Genomic DNA, 17,939 nt, shown 5'->3' with positions numbered 1-17,939 from the left:
TCTGTACAGAGACTGATGTGACTGTGGGGGGGGGGGGCATTAGAGTGTAAGCTCCTCTGTACAGAGACTGATGTGACTGTGGGGGGAGGGGACATTAGAGTGTAAGCTCCTCTGTACAGAGACTGATGTGATGTGGGGGAAGGGGACATTAGAGTGTAAGCTCCTCTGTACAGAGACTGATGTGATGTGGGGGGAGGGGACATTAGAGTGTAAGCTCCTCTGTACAGAGACTGATGTGATGTGGGGGGGGGACATTAGAGTGTAAGCTCCTCTGTACAGAGACTGATGTGATGTGGGGGGGGAGGGGACATTAGAGTGTAAGCTCCTCTGTACAGAGACTGATGTGATGTGTGGGGGGAGGGGACATTAGAGTGTAAGCTCCTCTGTACAGAGACTGATGTGATGTGGGGGGAGGGGACATTAGAGTGTAAGCTCCTCTGTACAGAGACTGATGTGATGTGGGGGGAGGGGACATTAGAGTGTAAGCTCCTCTGTACAGAGACTGATGTGACTGTGGGGGAGGGGACATTAGAGTGTAAGCTCCTCTGTACAGAGACTGATGTGATGTGGGGGGGGAGGGGAGATTAGAGTGTAAGCTCCTCTCCCTCTATATACAGACACTGGATATGGTGTCTCGGTGAGGGTCATCCGGTTCTCAGGCTGGTTTGGACGGGATCCCCCCGTGCGGTCTCTCCCCCTCCCCCTCTATCGTATTATTTGCTGACGGGAAGAATTTCTCGGTGATCTCAGTTTCGGCTCGGAGAATCTGCGACGACTTTTTACCTCTCCGGAAAGTTAACCCTTCCATCGCCGCGGGACTGAGATCTGGGGGGAGATTTTCAGGGAGGGGGGGCACATTTGGTGGGGGGGGGGGCTCTTTCTCAAAGTTGGGGTATTTCTATAAGGGGGGGGGCACTTCTGACTCGGCATGAAGGGAAAGTAGACAGGACCTGACAGTTGTGTCCTCTCTCCTCTTCTCCAAATCCACACACTAATAAAATCTCCGAGCCCCCGCCGGGGCCTTCATATAAATCCCCCTCCCCCCGTATTACCTCCCCCACCCTTCTGCTCCTCCTAACCTCTGGAGATGTTTCCCCAAAGCCCGGGCCTCCTACATTTACCTGTACTCAATGCACCCGGGCGGTCTCGCTGAGCGGGCACGACTGGGCACAGACCGGGGGCCCCATGTCGTTCACCTGGGGCCCCATCAGAGCCAGACAAATTGTCCCCCCCCCCCCCCGAGAAAGCGGGTGAGAGAGCGGGCGTAAGGTGACCAGATTTTTAAAATTAAATCTGGGGACATATTCTTTTTTCTAGTAATGGCGGCAATCAGCAACTCTCTTTCCCCGTCGCCGCCGCCCACCTCACACCCGCCTCACGCCTGCCTCACGCCCACCTCACTCCCACCTCACTCCCACCTCACGCCCGCCTCACGCCTGCCTCACGCCCGCCTCACGCCCGCCTCACGCCCACCTCACGCCCGCCTCACGCCTGCCTCACGCCCGCCTCACGCCCACCTCACGCCCGCCTCACGCCCTGTCAAGTCTTACTCTCCACTCCCCAGGCCCCCGGAGGAAGATCACTCCCCCAGGGAAGGAGATAAACAGGCAGGCGTCTGGCCGGGACTTGAGCCGAGGCAGAAGAACATGTGGGCGGAGCTGGATGGGCCCCGAAACTGGAGAAATATTCCCATTCGCTCCGACCAGCACATGATCATCAGAGAGGGGCACAGATAATGGAAAAATATAGGCCTCTCTAACCTAGTAGGAGCAGTGGAACCGGGGGGGGGGGGGGGGGATAAATTAATTCTGCACTGACTGTCCTTGAAATTGCCCCAGCCCCTGTTCAAATCCAATCCGGGGGCAAAACCGGGGACAGATTTGGTCCGGGAACAGTGTCCTCAATTCGGGGACTGTCCCCGGGAACCGGGGACGTCTGGTCACCCTAAGCGGGCGGCTCCGTGGATGAGAAAGCGGGCGGCTGGTCGGCGCGTGGGTGAGCGGACAGCTGGCCAATCAGGGGGCCTGCAGGCTGCGGAGTGACGTGGTAGTTTCGGTGGTACGCAGAGCACGCCGCCATCCCGCCTTCACACTTCATCTCAGTGAAATAATCCATCTCTAAGCTAAAAGTTTCACTCGCCATTCATACAATGAGACACCATCACCCATCAGCTTGTTTTCATCTCAGCATCCTCACCAGACTGCCGCCGACGCCCATTCAGCGTCCTTTTATTACCACAAAAGCCTTCACAGACCACATCTGATTGGAGCAGATCACAGCATGTGACCATAGGAAGTGATGTCACAGCGTGTGACCATAGGAAGTGATGTCACAGCATGTGACCTCCTCCATAGGAAGTGATGTCACAGCATGTGACCATAGGAAGTGATGTCACAGCATGTGACCATAGGAAGTGATGTCACAGCATGTGACCATAGGAAGTGATGTCACAGCGTGTGACCATAGGAAGTGATGTCACAGCATGTGACCTCCTCCATAGGAAGTGATGTCACAGCATGTGACCATAGGAAGTGATGTCACAGCATGTGACCATAGGAAGTGATGTCACAGCATGTGACCATAGGAAGTGATGTCACAGCGTGTGTAGGAAGTGATGTCACAGCGTGTGACCATAGGAAGTGATGTCACAGCATGTGACCATACGAAGTGATGTCACAGCGTGTGTAGGAAGTGATGTCACAGCGTGTGACCATAGGAAGTGATGTCACAGCGTGTGTAGGAAGTGATGTCACAGCATGTGACCATAGGAAGTGACGTCACAGCATGTGACCATAGGAAGTGATGTCACAGCATGTGACCATAGGAAGTGATGTCACAGCATGTGACCATAGGAAGTGATGTCACAGCATGTGACCATAGGAAGTGATGTCACAGCGTGTGTAGGAAGTGATGTCACAGCGTGTGACCATAGGAAGTGATGTCACAGCATGTGACCATACGAAGTGATGTCACAGCGTGTGTAGGAAGTGATGTCACAGCGTGTGACCATAGGAAGTGATGTCACAGCGTGTGTAGGAAGTGATGTCACAGCATGTGACCATAGGAAGTGACGTCACAGCATGTGACCATAGGAAGTGATGTCACAGCATGTGACCATAGGAAGTGATGTCACAGCGTGTGTAGGAAGTGATGTCACAGCATGTGACCATACGAAGTGATGTCACAGCATGTGACCATAGGAAGTGATGTCACAGCGTGTGTAGGAAGTGATGTCACAGCGTGTGACCATAGGAAGTGATGTCACAGCGTGTGACCATAGGAAGTTGTAACGGCTACCCACTGGTGTGAGGGTCTCAGCCGTTTGAGACGTCCTTTTCCCTGGCAAGCTGCGATATGCAGGTACCGCCGGTATATCCCATGGAACGCCCTTCCAAGAAACGAGACGTGCTACGTTTGGAGGGTCAAGCAGACTGACTTTATTTGGCATATTTCACCTGCTTATATCTGCTTACAACTGTTACAAGAACAATGACAGTTTCCGCCCTCCCCTTTTCCCAGTAGGGGGCTTCAACACAGACCCCCTGAAACAATGACATCTCCTTGAATTAATCACTTGGCCAGTTTCTAGCCGCTTCGGCACCTCACCCCACTTAACATTTCCTGGCCAGGCACATAGAATTCAATTAACCTTTAAAACAATTATCACTCACACATAATCCCCATCAGCATACACCTCACAGGGGGGCTGTTTACCTACACACAAGAGAGAGTTCATTATCTATGCGAAGGGAACATTAGCATTCCAGCAATGAAAGAGACTTGTCCAGTTAACCCTTTGAGCTCAGAATACAATGTGGTACATCCGATGGTGACAAGCCATGCAGTTCCTTGTAGTCCCCCTGCACGAAGATTATAACTGTCCCGGCAGCATGCCTGTGTCCGTTACAGAAGTGATGTCACAGCGTGTGTAGGAAGTGACGTCACAGCATGTGACCATAGGAAGTGACGTCACAGCATGTGACCATAGGAAGTGACGTCACAGCATGTGACCATAGGAAGTGATGTCACAGCATGTGACCATAGGAAGTGATCTCACAGCATGTGACCATAGGAAGTGATGTCACAGCATGTGACCATAGGAAGTGATGTCACAGCATGTGACCATAGGAAGTGACGTCACAGCATGTGACCATAGGAAGTGACGTCACAGCATGTGACCATAGGAAGTGACGTCACAGCATGTGACCATAGGAAGTGATGTCACAGCATGTGACCATAGGAAGTGATCTCACAGCATGTGACCATAGGAAGTGATGTCACAGCATGTGACCATAGGAAGTGATGTCACAGCACGTGACCATAGGAAGTGATGTCACAGCATGTGACCATAGGAAGTGATGTCACAGCATGTGACCTCCTCCATGGGAAGCCAGGACACAGCATGGGGGCTCCACACAGCAGATGCCCATAAATGGATTTGGCAGCACATCATAAACCCTTCCGACAGGGATACAGTAATAATTCAATAACAATACAGTAATACAACAACAATACTGTAACAGACCTATGCATGCTGCCTGGACATCGATAATCTTCATGCAGGGGGACTACAAGGAACTGCATGGCTTGTCACAATTGGATGTACCACATTGTATTCTGAGCTCAAAGGGTTAATTGGACTCTTTTACTGCTGAATGCTAATGTTCCCTTTGCATAGATAATGAACTCTCTCTTTTGTGTAGGTAACAGCCCCCTGTGAGGTGTATGCTGATGGGGATTATGTGTGAGTGATAATTGTTTTAAAGGTTAATTGAATTCTATTGTCTGATCAAGCTAAGTTTAGGAGCCAAAACGTCTAGCGACTGATTGGCTCAAGGGAATGTCATTATTTCAAAGTGTGTGTATTGAAGGCCCCCTGGGGGGGGGAGTGTCATTTGTTTCTGTACAGTTTGTAACCAGATATAAGGAGGAAAAATGTGGCATTAAAAGTCAGTCCTGCTTGACTCTGCAAACGTAGCACGTCTCGTTTCTTGGAAGGGCGTTCGATGGGATATACCGGCGGTACTTGCATATCGCAGCTTGCCAGGGAAAAGGACGTCTCCAACGGCTGAGACCCTCTCACTATCGGGGTAGCCGTTACAAATACGATACAGTAATAATACAATAACAATACGATACAGTAATAATACAATAACAATGCGATACAGTAATAATACAATAACCAATGAACACAGTTTCTGATGAGGGGAGCTGATCTGCAGGTGTATGCTCACACCACAAAACAGTGTTGCTCAGGCACCTGAGAGATGACAGAAGCGCATATCTGCTAAACCGACAAAGAGTTTGCAGAGCGGACGCACCCGGAAGGTGAATATCTGTGCATCACACAGGGGCCCTTTCGCCGGCCGACACCCCCCACTCCACAAACACCCTTCTCCAAATCAGGAAGTGTCTGCCTTGAGGGTCAAGCAGGAATCTTTATTGAAAGCAATACAAGTTTTATACACAGCCAGAAGACGAGGTGCACACCTCCTGCTCATATTACTCTGGAAATACACCTGTGACCAGAAACCTAATTTACATGAGCTCATTAACTAATCCCTTTTGACAGCCTAGGTGACTCAGAGACACGACCTTTAATCCAGACTTGCCGTCTTGTAGCTCAGAAGACACAATCAATATTATCACCAATCAACACAGAACTCCTTCACACAATACAGTAGGTGTTTGTGATATTGTGCTTTTAGCACGACAGCGTCGTGCTGATACTCGGCGACAGGGTGCCGAGATCTCACCGACATCTCACACTCACTGGAATAGTGACAGCACATCCCAGCAAGCGCGTCATAGAAGCGACGGGAGATCCGACTTGGATTCCCGCCAATTCTACACGTGTGCGGCGTTTGTTATGAATCCTGAGGGGGAAGTCCCCGCCGGATTTTAAATAAAAATCCGGCATGGGTCCCCCCCTCAGGAGCATACCGGGCCCTTAGGTCTGTTATGGGTTGTAAGGAGAGCCCCCCTACGCCGAAAAAAACGGCGTAGGGGGTCCCCCTACAATCCATACCAGACCCGTATCCAAAGCACGCTACCCGGCCAGCCAGGAAGGGAGTGGGGACGAGCGAGCGCCCCCCCTCCTGAGCCGTACCAGGCTGCATGCCCTCAACATGGGGGGGTTGGGTGCTCTGGGGCAGGGGGGCGCACTGCGGCCCCCCCACCTCAGAGCACCCTGTCCCCATGTTGATGAGGACAGGGCCCCTTCCCGACAACCCTGGCCGTTGGTTGTCGGGGTATGCGGGCGGGAGGCTTATCGGAATCTGGGAGCCCCCTTTAATAAGGGGGCCCCCAGATACCGGCCCCCCCACCCTAAGTGAATGAGTATGGGGTACATCGTACCCCTACCCATTCACCTGCAAGAAAAGTGGTAAAAACACAAATAAACCACACAGTGTATTAAAATATTTTATTTTTCTGCTCCGGAGGCCGCCCCCTGTCTTCTTTATTAGCTCTTTTACCAGGGGGGGCTTCTTCTTTGACGTCTTCGGGTGGGTGGGGGCCGCCGTCTGGTTCTCTTCCACCGCCGGGGGGGGTGGCTTTTAAAAAAGCCCCCACCCCCCCGGCGGGTTTCCTCCGGCGTCTTCGGCGGGGCTCTTCTTCTTCCGCTATCCCGACGGGTCTTCTCCGCTATCCGGGGGGTCTCGCCGCTCTCCGCTGTTGACTCGTCGCACACCGGTTCTTCGTCTCGCAGTCCGGTCCCTTCTTCCGTGCTGTACGTCTTCTTCCGCGCTGTGAGTTCTTCTTCCGCGCTGTGACGTCATGTTCTTCACTTCTCTTCTTCTCCCGATGTTGACTCGCCGGTCCTCCTCGCTGAAATGACGGATGTGTGCCTTGCATCGGACCTATATAGGCCTCACAGTCCCATCATGCTCTGTACCTACCCATGTGATACCTACAGTACCCACGTGGGTAGGTATCACATGGGTAGGTACAGAGCATGATGGGACTGTGAGGCCTATATAGGTCCGATGCAAGGCGCGCATCCGTCATTTCAGCGAGGAGGACCGGCGAGTCAACATCGGGAGAAGAAGAGAAGTGAAGAACATGACGTCACAGCGCGGAAGAAGAACTCACAGCACGGAAGAAGACGTACAGCACGGAAGAAGGGACCGGACTGCGAGACGAAGAACCGGTGTGCGACGAGTCAACAGCGGAGAGCGGCGAGACCCCCCGGATAGCGGAGAAGACCCGTCGGGATAGCGGAAGAAGAAGAGCCCCGCCGAAGACGCCGGAGGAAACCCGCCGGGGGGGTGGGGGCTTTTTTAAAAGCCACCCCCCCCGGCGGTGGAAGAGAACCAGACGGCGGCCCCCACCCACCCGAAGACGTCAAAGAAGAAGCCCCCCCTGGTAAAAGAGCTAATAAAGAAGACAGGGGGCGGCCTCCGGAGCAGAAAAATAAAATATTTTAATACACTGTGTGGTTTATTTGTGTTTTTACCACTTTTCTTGCAGGTGAATGGGTAGGGGTACGATGTACCCCATACTCATTCACTTAGGGTGGGGGGGCCGGTATCTGGGGGCCCCCTTATTAAAGGGGGCTCCCAGATTCCGATAAGCCTCCCGCCCGCATACCCCGACAACCAACGGCCAGGGTTGTCGGGAAGGGGCCCTGTCCTCATCAACATGGGGACAGGGTGCTCTGAGGTGGGGGGGCCGCAGTGCGCCCCCCTGCCCCAGAGCACCCAACCCCCCCATGTTGAGGGCATGCAGCCTGGTACGGCTCAGGAGGGGGGGCGCTCGCTCGTCCCCACTCCCTTCCTGGCTGGCTGGGTAGCGTGCTTTGGATACGGGTCTGGTATGGATTGTAGGGGGACCCGCTACGCCGTTTTTTTCGGCGTAGGGGGGCTCTCCTTACAACCCATAACAGACCTAAGGGCCCGGTATGCTCCTGAGGGGGGGACCCATGCCGGATTTTTATTTAAAATCCGGCGGGGACTTCCCCCTCAGGATTCATAACAAACGCCGCACACGTGTAGAATTGGCGGGAATCCAAGTCGGATCTCCCGTCGCTTCTATGACGGCTCTGTCTCCATCGCGGCAAGCCAGCTCGGCGCTGGCTCCCGCGATGGGGCTCGTAGGTGCTCAATCTCGCCGAGAAAGAGAGCGAGATTGACACAAAATCGGGTTCACCTACTGTAGCAGAGTTAATACCACAAACAGCAATGGGGATCCAATGACTCTTACATTGAACTCCCTGGAATGCCCATATTAGGAGTTCTACTTCCTGGTCATAGACTTCACAGTGTACAGGGGATAAAATCTTCATATTTCTCGAGTAATATTGTTAATGAATATTACTGTCCCATTTGAAGTAATCCAATCATATTCTCAGGGTCCATTATTTTCTTGCTCACCCCGTGCCTCTAATAGATACAGGGTTACTTAGACATAAAAGGTGCGTGGGGAGCTGAAACAAGGGTATCCCATACTTTCCAAGGGACTCTGGGTTCCATGGGCCCCCCGGTCACAGCTATCATGTTGGAATACTACCCTGCGGCCCAGTCTCTGAAGGGAGGGGATTATGCTCTGCTTCAGGTTTTTTTACAGTACATGTTGCCATTCATGGTCCCCTCAATGATCTGTAGCCCCCCAGTGCCGGCAGCTCTCATGCAGCCCCAGACCATGACCCTCCCCCCACCATGCCTGACTGTAGGGAAGACACACTTGTCTTTGTCCTCCTCACCTGGCCCCCCCCCCCCCCCCACACACGCCTGACACCATCTGACACCAAATACCTTTATCTTGTCTCATCAGACCACAGGACGCGGTTCCAGTAATCCATGTCCTTAGTCTGCTTGTCTTCAGCAAACTGTTTGCGGCTCTTTCTTGTGCATCATCTTTAGAAGAGGCTTCCTTCTGGAGACCAATTTGATGCAGTGTGCGGCGTATGGTCTGAGCACTGACAGGCTGACCCCTCCCCCACCCCTTCCCCCTCTGCAGCAATGCAGGCAGCACTCATACGTCTATTTCCCAAAGACAACCTCTGGGTATGACGCTGATCACGTGACCTCCACTTCTCTGGTGGACCGAGGCGAGGCGGGGGAGGGGAACCCGTCCGGTTATACCGCTGGATGGTCTTGGCCCCCGTGCTGCAGATCAGTTTCAGGGTCTCGGCGATCTTCTTATATCCTCGGCCATCTTTATGTAGAGACACAATTCTTTATATAAGATCCTCAGAGAGTTCTTTGCCATGAGGGGCCATGTTGTCCTTCCAGTGACCAGTATGAGAGAGTGAGAGCGATAACACCAAATTTATCACACCTGAGACCTTGTAACACTAACCAGTCACATGACACCGGGGGAGGAGGGGAAATGGCTAATTGGGCCCAATTTGGAGATTTTCACTTAGGGGGTGTACTCACTTTTGTTGCCAGCGGTTTAGACATTAATGGCTGTGTGTTGAGTTATTTGTTATACAAGCTGAACACTCCTCCCCTCCCCCCCCCTGTGTACACTCCTCCCCTCCCCCCCCTGTGTACACTCACTACACAACATTGTAGATACAAAGGGGCAGATCCACAGAGAGAGTACGCTGGTGTATCTACTGATACGCCGGCGTACTTTCACATTTCCCGCGTCGTATCTTTGGTTTGAACCCTCAAAACAAGATACGACAGGCGTATGGCTTCGGATCGTAGATGCAATACTTCGGCGTCCGCTGGGTGGCGTTCCCGTCGTAATCCGCGTCGAGTATGCAAATTAGCTATTTCCGACGATCCACGAACGTACGCGCGGCCGTCGCATTCTCTTACGTGGTCTCTAGTCGGCTTTTTCCGGCGTATAGTTAAAGCTGCTTTTTTTTGCGGCGTATAGTTAAAGCTGCTATTTCGTTGCGTAAAGTTAGACTTGCCATGTTAAGTATGGCCGTCGTTCCCGCGTCTAAATTTGAATTTATTTTATTTTTTTATGCGTAAGTCGTCCGTGAATCCGGATGGACGTAATTCACATCTAAGTAAAAAAAAAAATGACGTCCTTGGTACGTCATTTAGCGCAATGCATGGCGGGAAATTTAGGGACGGCGCATGCGCAGTTCATTCAACGCGAGGACGCGCTTCATTTAAATGAAACACGCCCCCTACTCGCCGATTTGAATTTGGCACCCTTACGCCGCGAGAGATAGACTACGCCGCCGTAACTTACGGCGCAAATTCTTTGTGGAATTCGAAGTTTAAAAATGTAAGTTACAGCGGCGTAGCGTATCTCCCAATACGCTGCGCCGGTGCAGATCTCTGTGGATCTGCCCCTAAGTCTCATTTCTTCAGTGTTGTTACATGAAAAGATACAAGAAATGTGACTGAGGGGTGTACTTACTTTTGTGAGATACTATATATATTATATATCATTGCAGAATTGTGTCATACAGTACATATTATTATTATTATTCAGGATATACAGTACAGACCAAATGTTTGGACACCCCCTTCTCATTCAAAGAGTTTTCTTTATTTTCATGACTATGAAAATTGTAGAGTCACACTGAAGGCATCAAAACTATGAAGTAACACATGTGGAAATTATACAGAACAATAAAGTGTGAAACAACTGAAAAAATATTTCATATTCTAGGTTCTTCAAAGTAGCCACCTTTTGCTTTGATTACTGCTTGGCACACTCTTGGCATTCTCTTGATGAGCTTCAAGAGGTAGTCACCTGGCGCAGCACCCCATCACTCTCCTTCTTGGTCAAATAGCCCTTCCCCCGCCTGGAGGTGTGTTTGGGGTCATTGTCCTGTTGAAAACTAAATGATGGTCCCAGTGGCGGCTGGTGCTCAAGATTTTTGGGGGGGCGCAAACGAAAAAAAAAAAAACAATTGCAGCCTCACTGTACCTATCAATTGTCACCACTGTGCCATGCCATCAAACGCAGCCACTGTGCCCATCAAAACACAGCCACTGTGCCATGCCATCAAACGCAGTCACTGTGCCATCAAAACACAGCCACTGTGCCATGCCATCAAACGCAGTCACTGTGCCATCAAAACACAGCCACTGTGCCATGCCATCAAACGCAGCTACTGTGCCATCAATTGTCACCACTATGCCATCAAACACAGCCCCCAATTGTTGCCACTGTGCCCCCAATTGTTGCCACTGTGCCCCCAATTGTCACCACTGTGCCCCCAATTGTTGCCACTGTGCCCCCAATTGTCACCACTGTGCCCCCAATTGTCACCACTGTGCCCCCAATTGTTGCCACTGTGCCCCCAATTGTCACCACTGTGCCCCCAATTGTCGCCACTATGCCCCCACTTGTAGCCACTGTGCCCAGTACCCCCCCTGGCACTTACCTTTATGGCTTCTACGTCCCTCGATGTCCCTCGTCCTGCCCTTGATGATGCTTCGATCCTGCCCTTGATGACGCCCCGAGGATGAGCTTCAGGAAGCCAACTACAACCTCAGGGCTGTACTCGGACAGCCTAACAGGGCCGCTGGCCCTGATAGGCACTTCCACACAGCCATTGCTATTCAGCTGACCGGCGCTCAACTTGAATAGTGGGCGGCAGCGGTGAAAATATACAGATTCATACAGTGTATGAATCTGTATATTTTACTGGCTGTGAGCGAGCCAGAGGGGGCGGCGCTTCTGCGTCCCTATGGACGCACCGCCACTGGATGGTCCAACTAAACAAGATGCTGTGGTCGCCATGCTGGTTCAGTATGCCTTCAATTGAATAAATCCCCAACAGTGTCACCAGCAAAGCACCCCCACACCATCACACCTCCTCCGCCATGCTTCACGGTGGGAACCAGGCATGTAGAGTCCATCCGTTCACCTTTTCTGCGTCGCACAAAGACACGGGGGTTGGAACCAAAGATCTCAAGTTTGGACTCATCAGACCAAAGCACAGATTTCCACTGGTCTAAGGCCTCGTACACACCACCGGATCTATCCGCTGGAATTGATCCGCGGATCAGTTCCAGCGGATAAATCCGGTCGTCTGTACGGCCTAGCGGATATTCATCCGCGGACATTTCTCGGCCCGATCGATATCAAGCGGATATAAATTTCTTATTTCGAGCTGAGCTAGCCGAGCACCCACACTTGCAGGACAACACATCTGTGTGCCAACATGCCAGGGGCAGGAGTGCTCCTAGCACTACTAATGGGTCAACGGACTTGTAGGAGGGCACGGGAGCGGATCTACCGAACACGCATGAACGTCTTTGCCATGGGGGAAGCAGAGGTGTATTGCATCTACAGATTCAGCCGTGAAGCCATCCTGGATTTAACCACAATCCTGCAGGATGACATCACCAGCCCAACACACCCCTCACCTGCAGTGCAGCCATTGGTCAAGGTATTAGCAACACTCCATTTCCTGGCCAGTGGCTCGTTCCACCGTACAAGTGGAGTCATGTCTGGGATGTCACAAACCTCCATGAGCAGATGTGTGCACCAGGTTGTCCTCGCAATCCTCAGACGCATTTCCCACCACATCATCAAACCCACCGAGGAGGACCTGCAGCAGAAGAGGACCCCAGGAGAGGAAAACTACAATGCGGCACACATACGTACCCGTGCAGTGGTGGAACGCACCTTTGGCCTCCTGAAGTCCCGTTTCCGATGCCTGGATAAGTCTGGGGGTACCCTGTTGTATTCCCCAAACTTTGTGTGCCAGATCATCGGGGCATGTTGCATTCTGCACAACTACGCAGTGAGAAAGGGCCTGGAGATTGACATACATGATGACCTGACCCCTGAACCACACAATCCCCCCCTAACTAAGGATACCCCGTCTGCTGTGGGAGCCGCAATCAGAAGACGCCCCACAGAAGAGATATTTACACGTTAAACAGACACATTAATTATGTCACAATGAGAATGCATGCATGCACACCACTGTGGTCCCTAGCACAGACACATCTCATCCTCATCTAATTGGATTAGACCCAAGGACACCGGACGGGACTTGGGAGCAGCAACGCCACGCCAAGGCTCCAATGAGATATGGGGTTGGGGGGGTGGGAGATTGGGAGGTGGCACACTCATGCCAGGTGACGGCTGCCTGGCCTCCAAGGCAGCGGCAATACGGGTGAGGACCACATTAGTTTGGGCCTGCATCCGCAGCTGGCGGGTGAGGTTGGCCCTCTCACTCGGCAGCCTCCGTCTCCCCTCCTCCTGCACCGCGGCGGTGTTGGCCTTAACTGTCTCACAAAGGCTATCCACCTTGGTGCCAAGGTCCACCATACATGTGGCCACTGCAGAGCTGTTGCAGCTTAACTCCTCCACAGCCTCCCTCAGATGGCCAGCATCCTGGGCATTTTTTTTAATCCCCCCAGCAAGATCCCCCATATGCTGGGTCTGGAGGGTTTGGTCCTGGGCAATCTGCTCCTGCACGTCGGACACAACACCCCTGGTCTTCTTACTCGCCTTCCTGGGGCCAGAGGAGGCAACAGAGCGGGTGTAGGGTGAGCCCCTGGTGGTGGTGGCCCTGCTGGTGGGTGAGGGAGAGGGGCTTCTTATCATGGGAGTGGAGGTGGTGGAGGGCCCAACCATCACAAGACACTCCTCAATTATATGCCCTATCTGGCCTAGGTCCAGTGAGTCGTCCAACACCACCTCAATCGCCCTGGTGTCGACTGTCCCCTCCTCCACAACATCTTCGGGGGCATCATGTGGCACCTCAGAAGAGGTGGTGGGACGGCCAACAAGCCCAGATGGGCCCGCCTCCTCCACCACATCTGTGGATGACATAAAGCAGTCACATGTTGGGGGACCCACACACTTGTCACATGTTCCCTTCCCCCACCCACGCATGCTACACACCAGATAGGAAATATAAAACACACTTACCTGTCCTCAAGACATCTTCCTGGGAATCAAACCCCTCAATCCCCTCAACCTGCTCCCTGTGCAGACACCGGGCGATCCTCTCCTCCTCCGGGGTCAGCACGACATCGCAGGGAGGTCCACCCCCAGTGCCAGTCCGGTGCTTCCGGATTGTGGCCACCTTCTCCCGCACCCGAAGCCGCAGATCATTCATCTTTTTTAAAATATGCTGCCCAAGGCGGGGGACATTGCCAAGGGCATTGACCCCGGTGGCAATGGTGTCATAAATTTCTTTATGCCTGGCACGGGTCGTATTGCGGCTGGAAGGGCCATGGAGGGACTCATGAAACTCCTCCATCCCATCAATGATAATGGCCCTCTCCTGGGGGGTAAAGTTTTTTTTTCTTTGGGTCACAGGAGCTGGCACAGGCGCTGCCACAGGAGCTGGTACAGGAGCTGACACGGGAGCTGACATAGTCAAACTTGACTTAACGGGCAAAATTACCAAGCTCGGGGGGGGGGGGTGGAAAGCAGGATGTAATTTTGCAAAGACAGGATGCATGTCTGGCCGTACTTGTACACTTGAGCCTAGCCATTAGGCCGGCCTACAACAGGAAGTTCGGCCGACCTAGATGCGCGCATGTGCACAAGAAAGCGCTCCGGGTAAAACATCACTGCGCATGCTCCGTTGAAGCCACTGCACCACGCTCAGACAATCATTTACATAAGTTGCCACCCACTTCCACTTGCACCGGCTTAAGCCTCCAACTTAAGTTTTGGCCGACGCACTTTGGCGAATGCTTGGTGAATCATCAACTTTGCCCTACAGATTAGACCAGTGTAGCCTAAACAGGCTAGGCTAGGCCAACCTAAAGTTAAGCCAATCTACGTGAATCTACCTAACTTTATATAACGTATAATTCCACATGTGTTACTTCATAGTTTTGATGCCTTCAGTGTGACTCTACAATTTTCATAGTCATGAAAATAAAGAAAACTCTTTGAATGAGAAGGGGTGTCCAAACTTTTGGTCTGTACTGTATGTAGTGCCAACAGTTAGCACAGTGCTTTAGATACAGTACACATTGCAGCGCCCCCCAGTGGAGAGATATCATGAAGAACACAGCGAAGAGCTCCGTTCGAAAAATCTTTAATTTGAAGCAGATTTTTTTGGCCGTGTTTTCCAGGTCCAGTCACATGCGGGGAGTGACTCCGGATCTGTGTGTCAGTACGGGGTCAGCCAGTCCCTCCGGCAGACGGTCCATTATACGGTGAGTCAGTCTGAATCACTTCTCTGTCCAACATCACCAAGAAAAGTTGGCAGAGACCTCAGAGGAGCCTCACCGGGCAGAGCTGGATGTGATCGACGAGACAGAATACCCAACAGAGGAGACAGAATACCCTACAGAGGAGACAGAATACCCTACAGAAGAGACAGAATACCATACAGAGGAGACAGAATACCCTACAGAGGAGACAGAATACCCTACAGAAGAGACAGAATACCCTACAGAAGAGACAGAATATCCTACAGAGGAGAAAGAATACCCTATAGAAGAGACAGAATACCCTACAGAAGAGACAGAATACCCTACAGAAGAGACAGAATACCCTACAGAAGAGACAGAATACCCTACAGAGGAGACAGAATACCCTACAGAGGAGAAAGAATACCCTATAGAAGAGACAGAATACCCTACAGAACCCTACAGAACAGACAGAATACCCTACAGAGACAGCCGGCAGCGTGTGCTGGACCCTGAGGTGGGGGTACTCTATAGGGGGTACTACACATATATATGGAAGAGGTGTGAGAAGATATTCTATACTGACCCCCCCAGGACAGCCAGAGAGAGGAGAATATACTGAATACTCAATAATAACCTCTCAGGAGGACCACAGAGAAGATAACACCCTATATAATCTATACTGGACGGATACAGAGAAGATATCATTCTATATATTCTATACTGGACTTTCAGAGGAAAAGCAGAGAAGATAATACCCTATATAATCCATATGGGACTTTAGGGAGGAGATAACACCCTATATAATCTATACTGGACTCCCAGAAGAAGCGCAGAGAACATAATACCCTGTATAATCTATACTTGGCTTCAAGAAGGAGATAACACCCTATATAATCCATATTGGACACGGAGAAGGTAACACCCTATATAATCTATACAGAACCTATAGGAGGAGATAAAACCCCCATATAAGTTATACAAGACCTATAGGAGGGATACAGAGAAAGTAACACCCCTATATAATCTATAGTGGACCTATAGGACAGATACAGAGAATACCCTATATAATCTATACTGGACCTATAGGAGGAGATAACATCCTATATAAGTTATACCGGACCTATAGGAGGGATACAGTGAAATTAACACCCCCTATATAATCTATAGTGGATCTATAGGAGGGATATGGAAGAGGTAACACCCTATATAATATATAGTGGACCTATAGGGCAGATATGGATAAAGCAATACCCTATATAATATATACTGGTTCTATAGGAGAAGATAACACCCTATATGAGTTATACTGGACCTATAGGAGGGATACAGAGAAGGTAACACCCTACATAATCTATACTGGTTCTATTGGAGAAGATAACACCCTAAATAATCTATTCTAGACCTATAGGAGGATATAGCACCCTATATCAATTATACTGGACCTATAGGACAGATACAGAGAAAGTAATACCCTACATAATCTATACTGGTTCTATAGGAGGAGATAACACCATATATAAGTTATACTGGATCTATATGAGGAGATAACACCCTATATACTCTATAGTGGACCTATAGGACAGATATGGAGAAAGTAATGCCCTATGAAATCTATGCTGAACATATAGGAGGAGATAACACCCTATATAAGTTATACTGGACCTACAGGAGTGATACAGTTAAAGTAACACCCTTATATAATCTATAGTGGACCTATAGGACAGATACAGAGAAAGTAACACCCTATATAATCTATACTGGTTCTATAGGAGAAGATAACACCCTATACGAGTTACACTGGACCTATAGAAGGGATACAGAGAAGGTAACACCCTATATAATCTATACTGGACCTATATGAGGAGATAACACCATATATAAGTTATACTGGACCTATCAGAGGGATACAGATAAAATAATACCCTATATAATCTATAGTGGACCTATAGGACAGATGAAAAAAGGTAACACCCTATATGATCTGTACTGGACCTATAGGAGAAGGTAACATCCTATATAACCCTTTCTGGACCTATAGGAGGAGGTGACACCCTGTATATGTTATACTATGCTGGGCCTATAGGAGGAGGTGACACCCTGTATAAGTTATACTTTGCTTGACCTATAGGAGGAGGTGACACCCTGTATAAGTTATACTGTTCCTATAGGAGGAGGTGACACCCTGTATATGTTATACTATGCTGGGCCTATAGGAGGAGGTGACACCCTGTATAAGTTATACTGGACCTATAGGAGGAGGTGACACCCTGCTGGGCCTATAGGAGGAGCTCGGAAGGATTTTCAGCTGGCAGGGCTGTCTGGTCACCCTTGGACCACATTTCTGGGTTGCCAATCATCCGTCTGTATATCCCGAGTGTCCTGCCAAATCCAACACAACGTTCCCGACTTCCAGAGAGACGAGAGACAAGACGAGGATCCAGTGAGAGGAGACCCTCCGTCAGGTGATACCCCCCAATATACAGACCACAGAGCCCCCATTATATAACCTATAGCTCCATCATAGGACTATCAGCCCCATCATCTGCTAACAACTAGGTGTAGGAGGGGGGGCTAAAGAATATTATGGGGAACATCAAACCCAAATTTACAGACTATAGGCCCCCATTATATACCCTATAGGACCAGGACAAGAATATATTATCTGTCTGGGGGTGGAGAATGTTATGGGAAAGTATCATACCCCCCCAATATATAGACTACGTAGCTACTATTATATAACCTATAGAACTGTTGGGGGAGGGGAGGTGAAGAATTTTATGCGGGGGGGGGGGGGGGTCTCGGATAATATATTATAGATGAGTGATGTTCCTATGTTGGCCTTTTCTGGATCTCATCCTTCGCTCCGCGTTTCTCTTGGATTAATTCCTCTCTGATAACCAT

The 17,939-nt window shown here is 50.6% G+C and overlaps 1 protein-coding gene across 2 annotated transcripts in view; it reads left to right on the top strand.

The window, feature by feature from the left end:
- Positions 1-14,933: 14,933 nt before the first annotated feature.
- Positions 14,934-17,939, top strand: part of LOC120941743 — a 33,407-nt gene continuing 30,401 nt past the window's right edge. Inside the window, exon 1 of one of the 2 annotated variants that reach the window (XM_040355373.1) lies at positions 14,934-15,953. The gene's annotated coding sequence lies outside the window, so the exon portion shown is untranslated. Of the gene's footprint in view, positions 15,954-17,265; positions 17,501-17,939 lie in introns of those variants that run through there. The other variant, XM_040355374.1, reaches the window with a different exon arrangement.

Source organism: Rana temporaria, chromosome 5 (genome assembly GCF_905171775.1).
Source record: "Rana temporaria chromosome 5, aRanTem1.1, whole genome shotgun sequence".
NCBI classification, from domain to species: Eukaryota; Metazoa; Chordata; class Amphibia; order Anura; family Ranidae; genus Rana; species Rana temporaria.
This window is presented reverse-complemented; position numbering and strand designations above follow the sequence as displayed.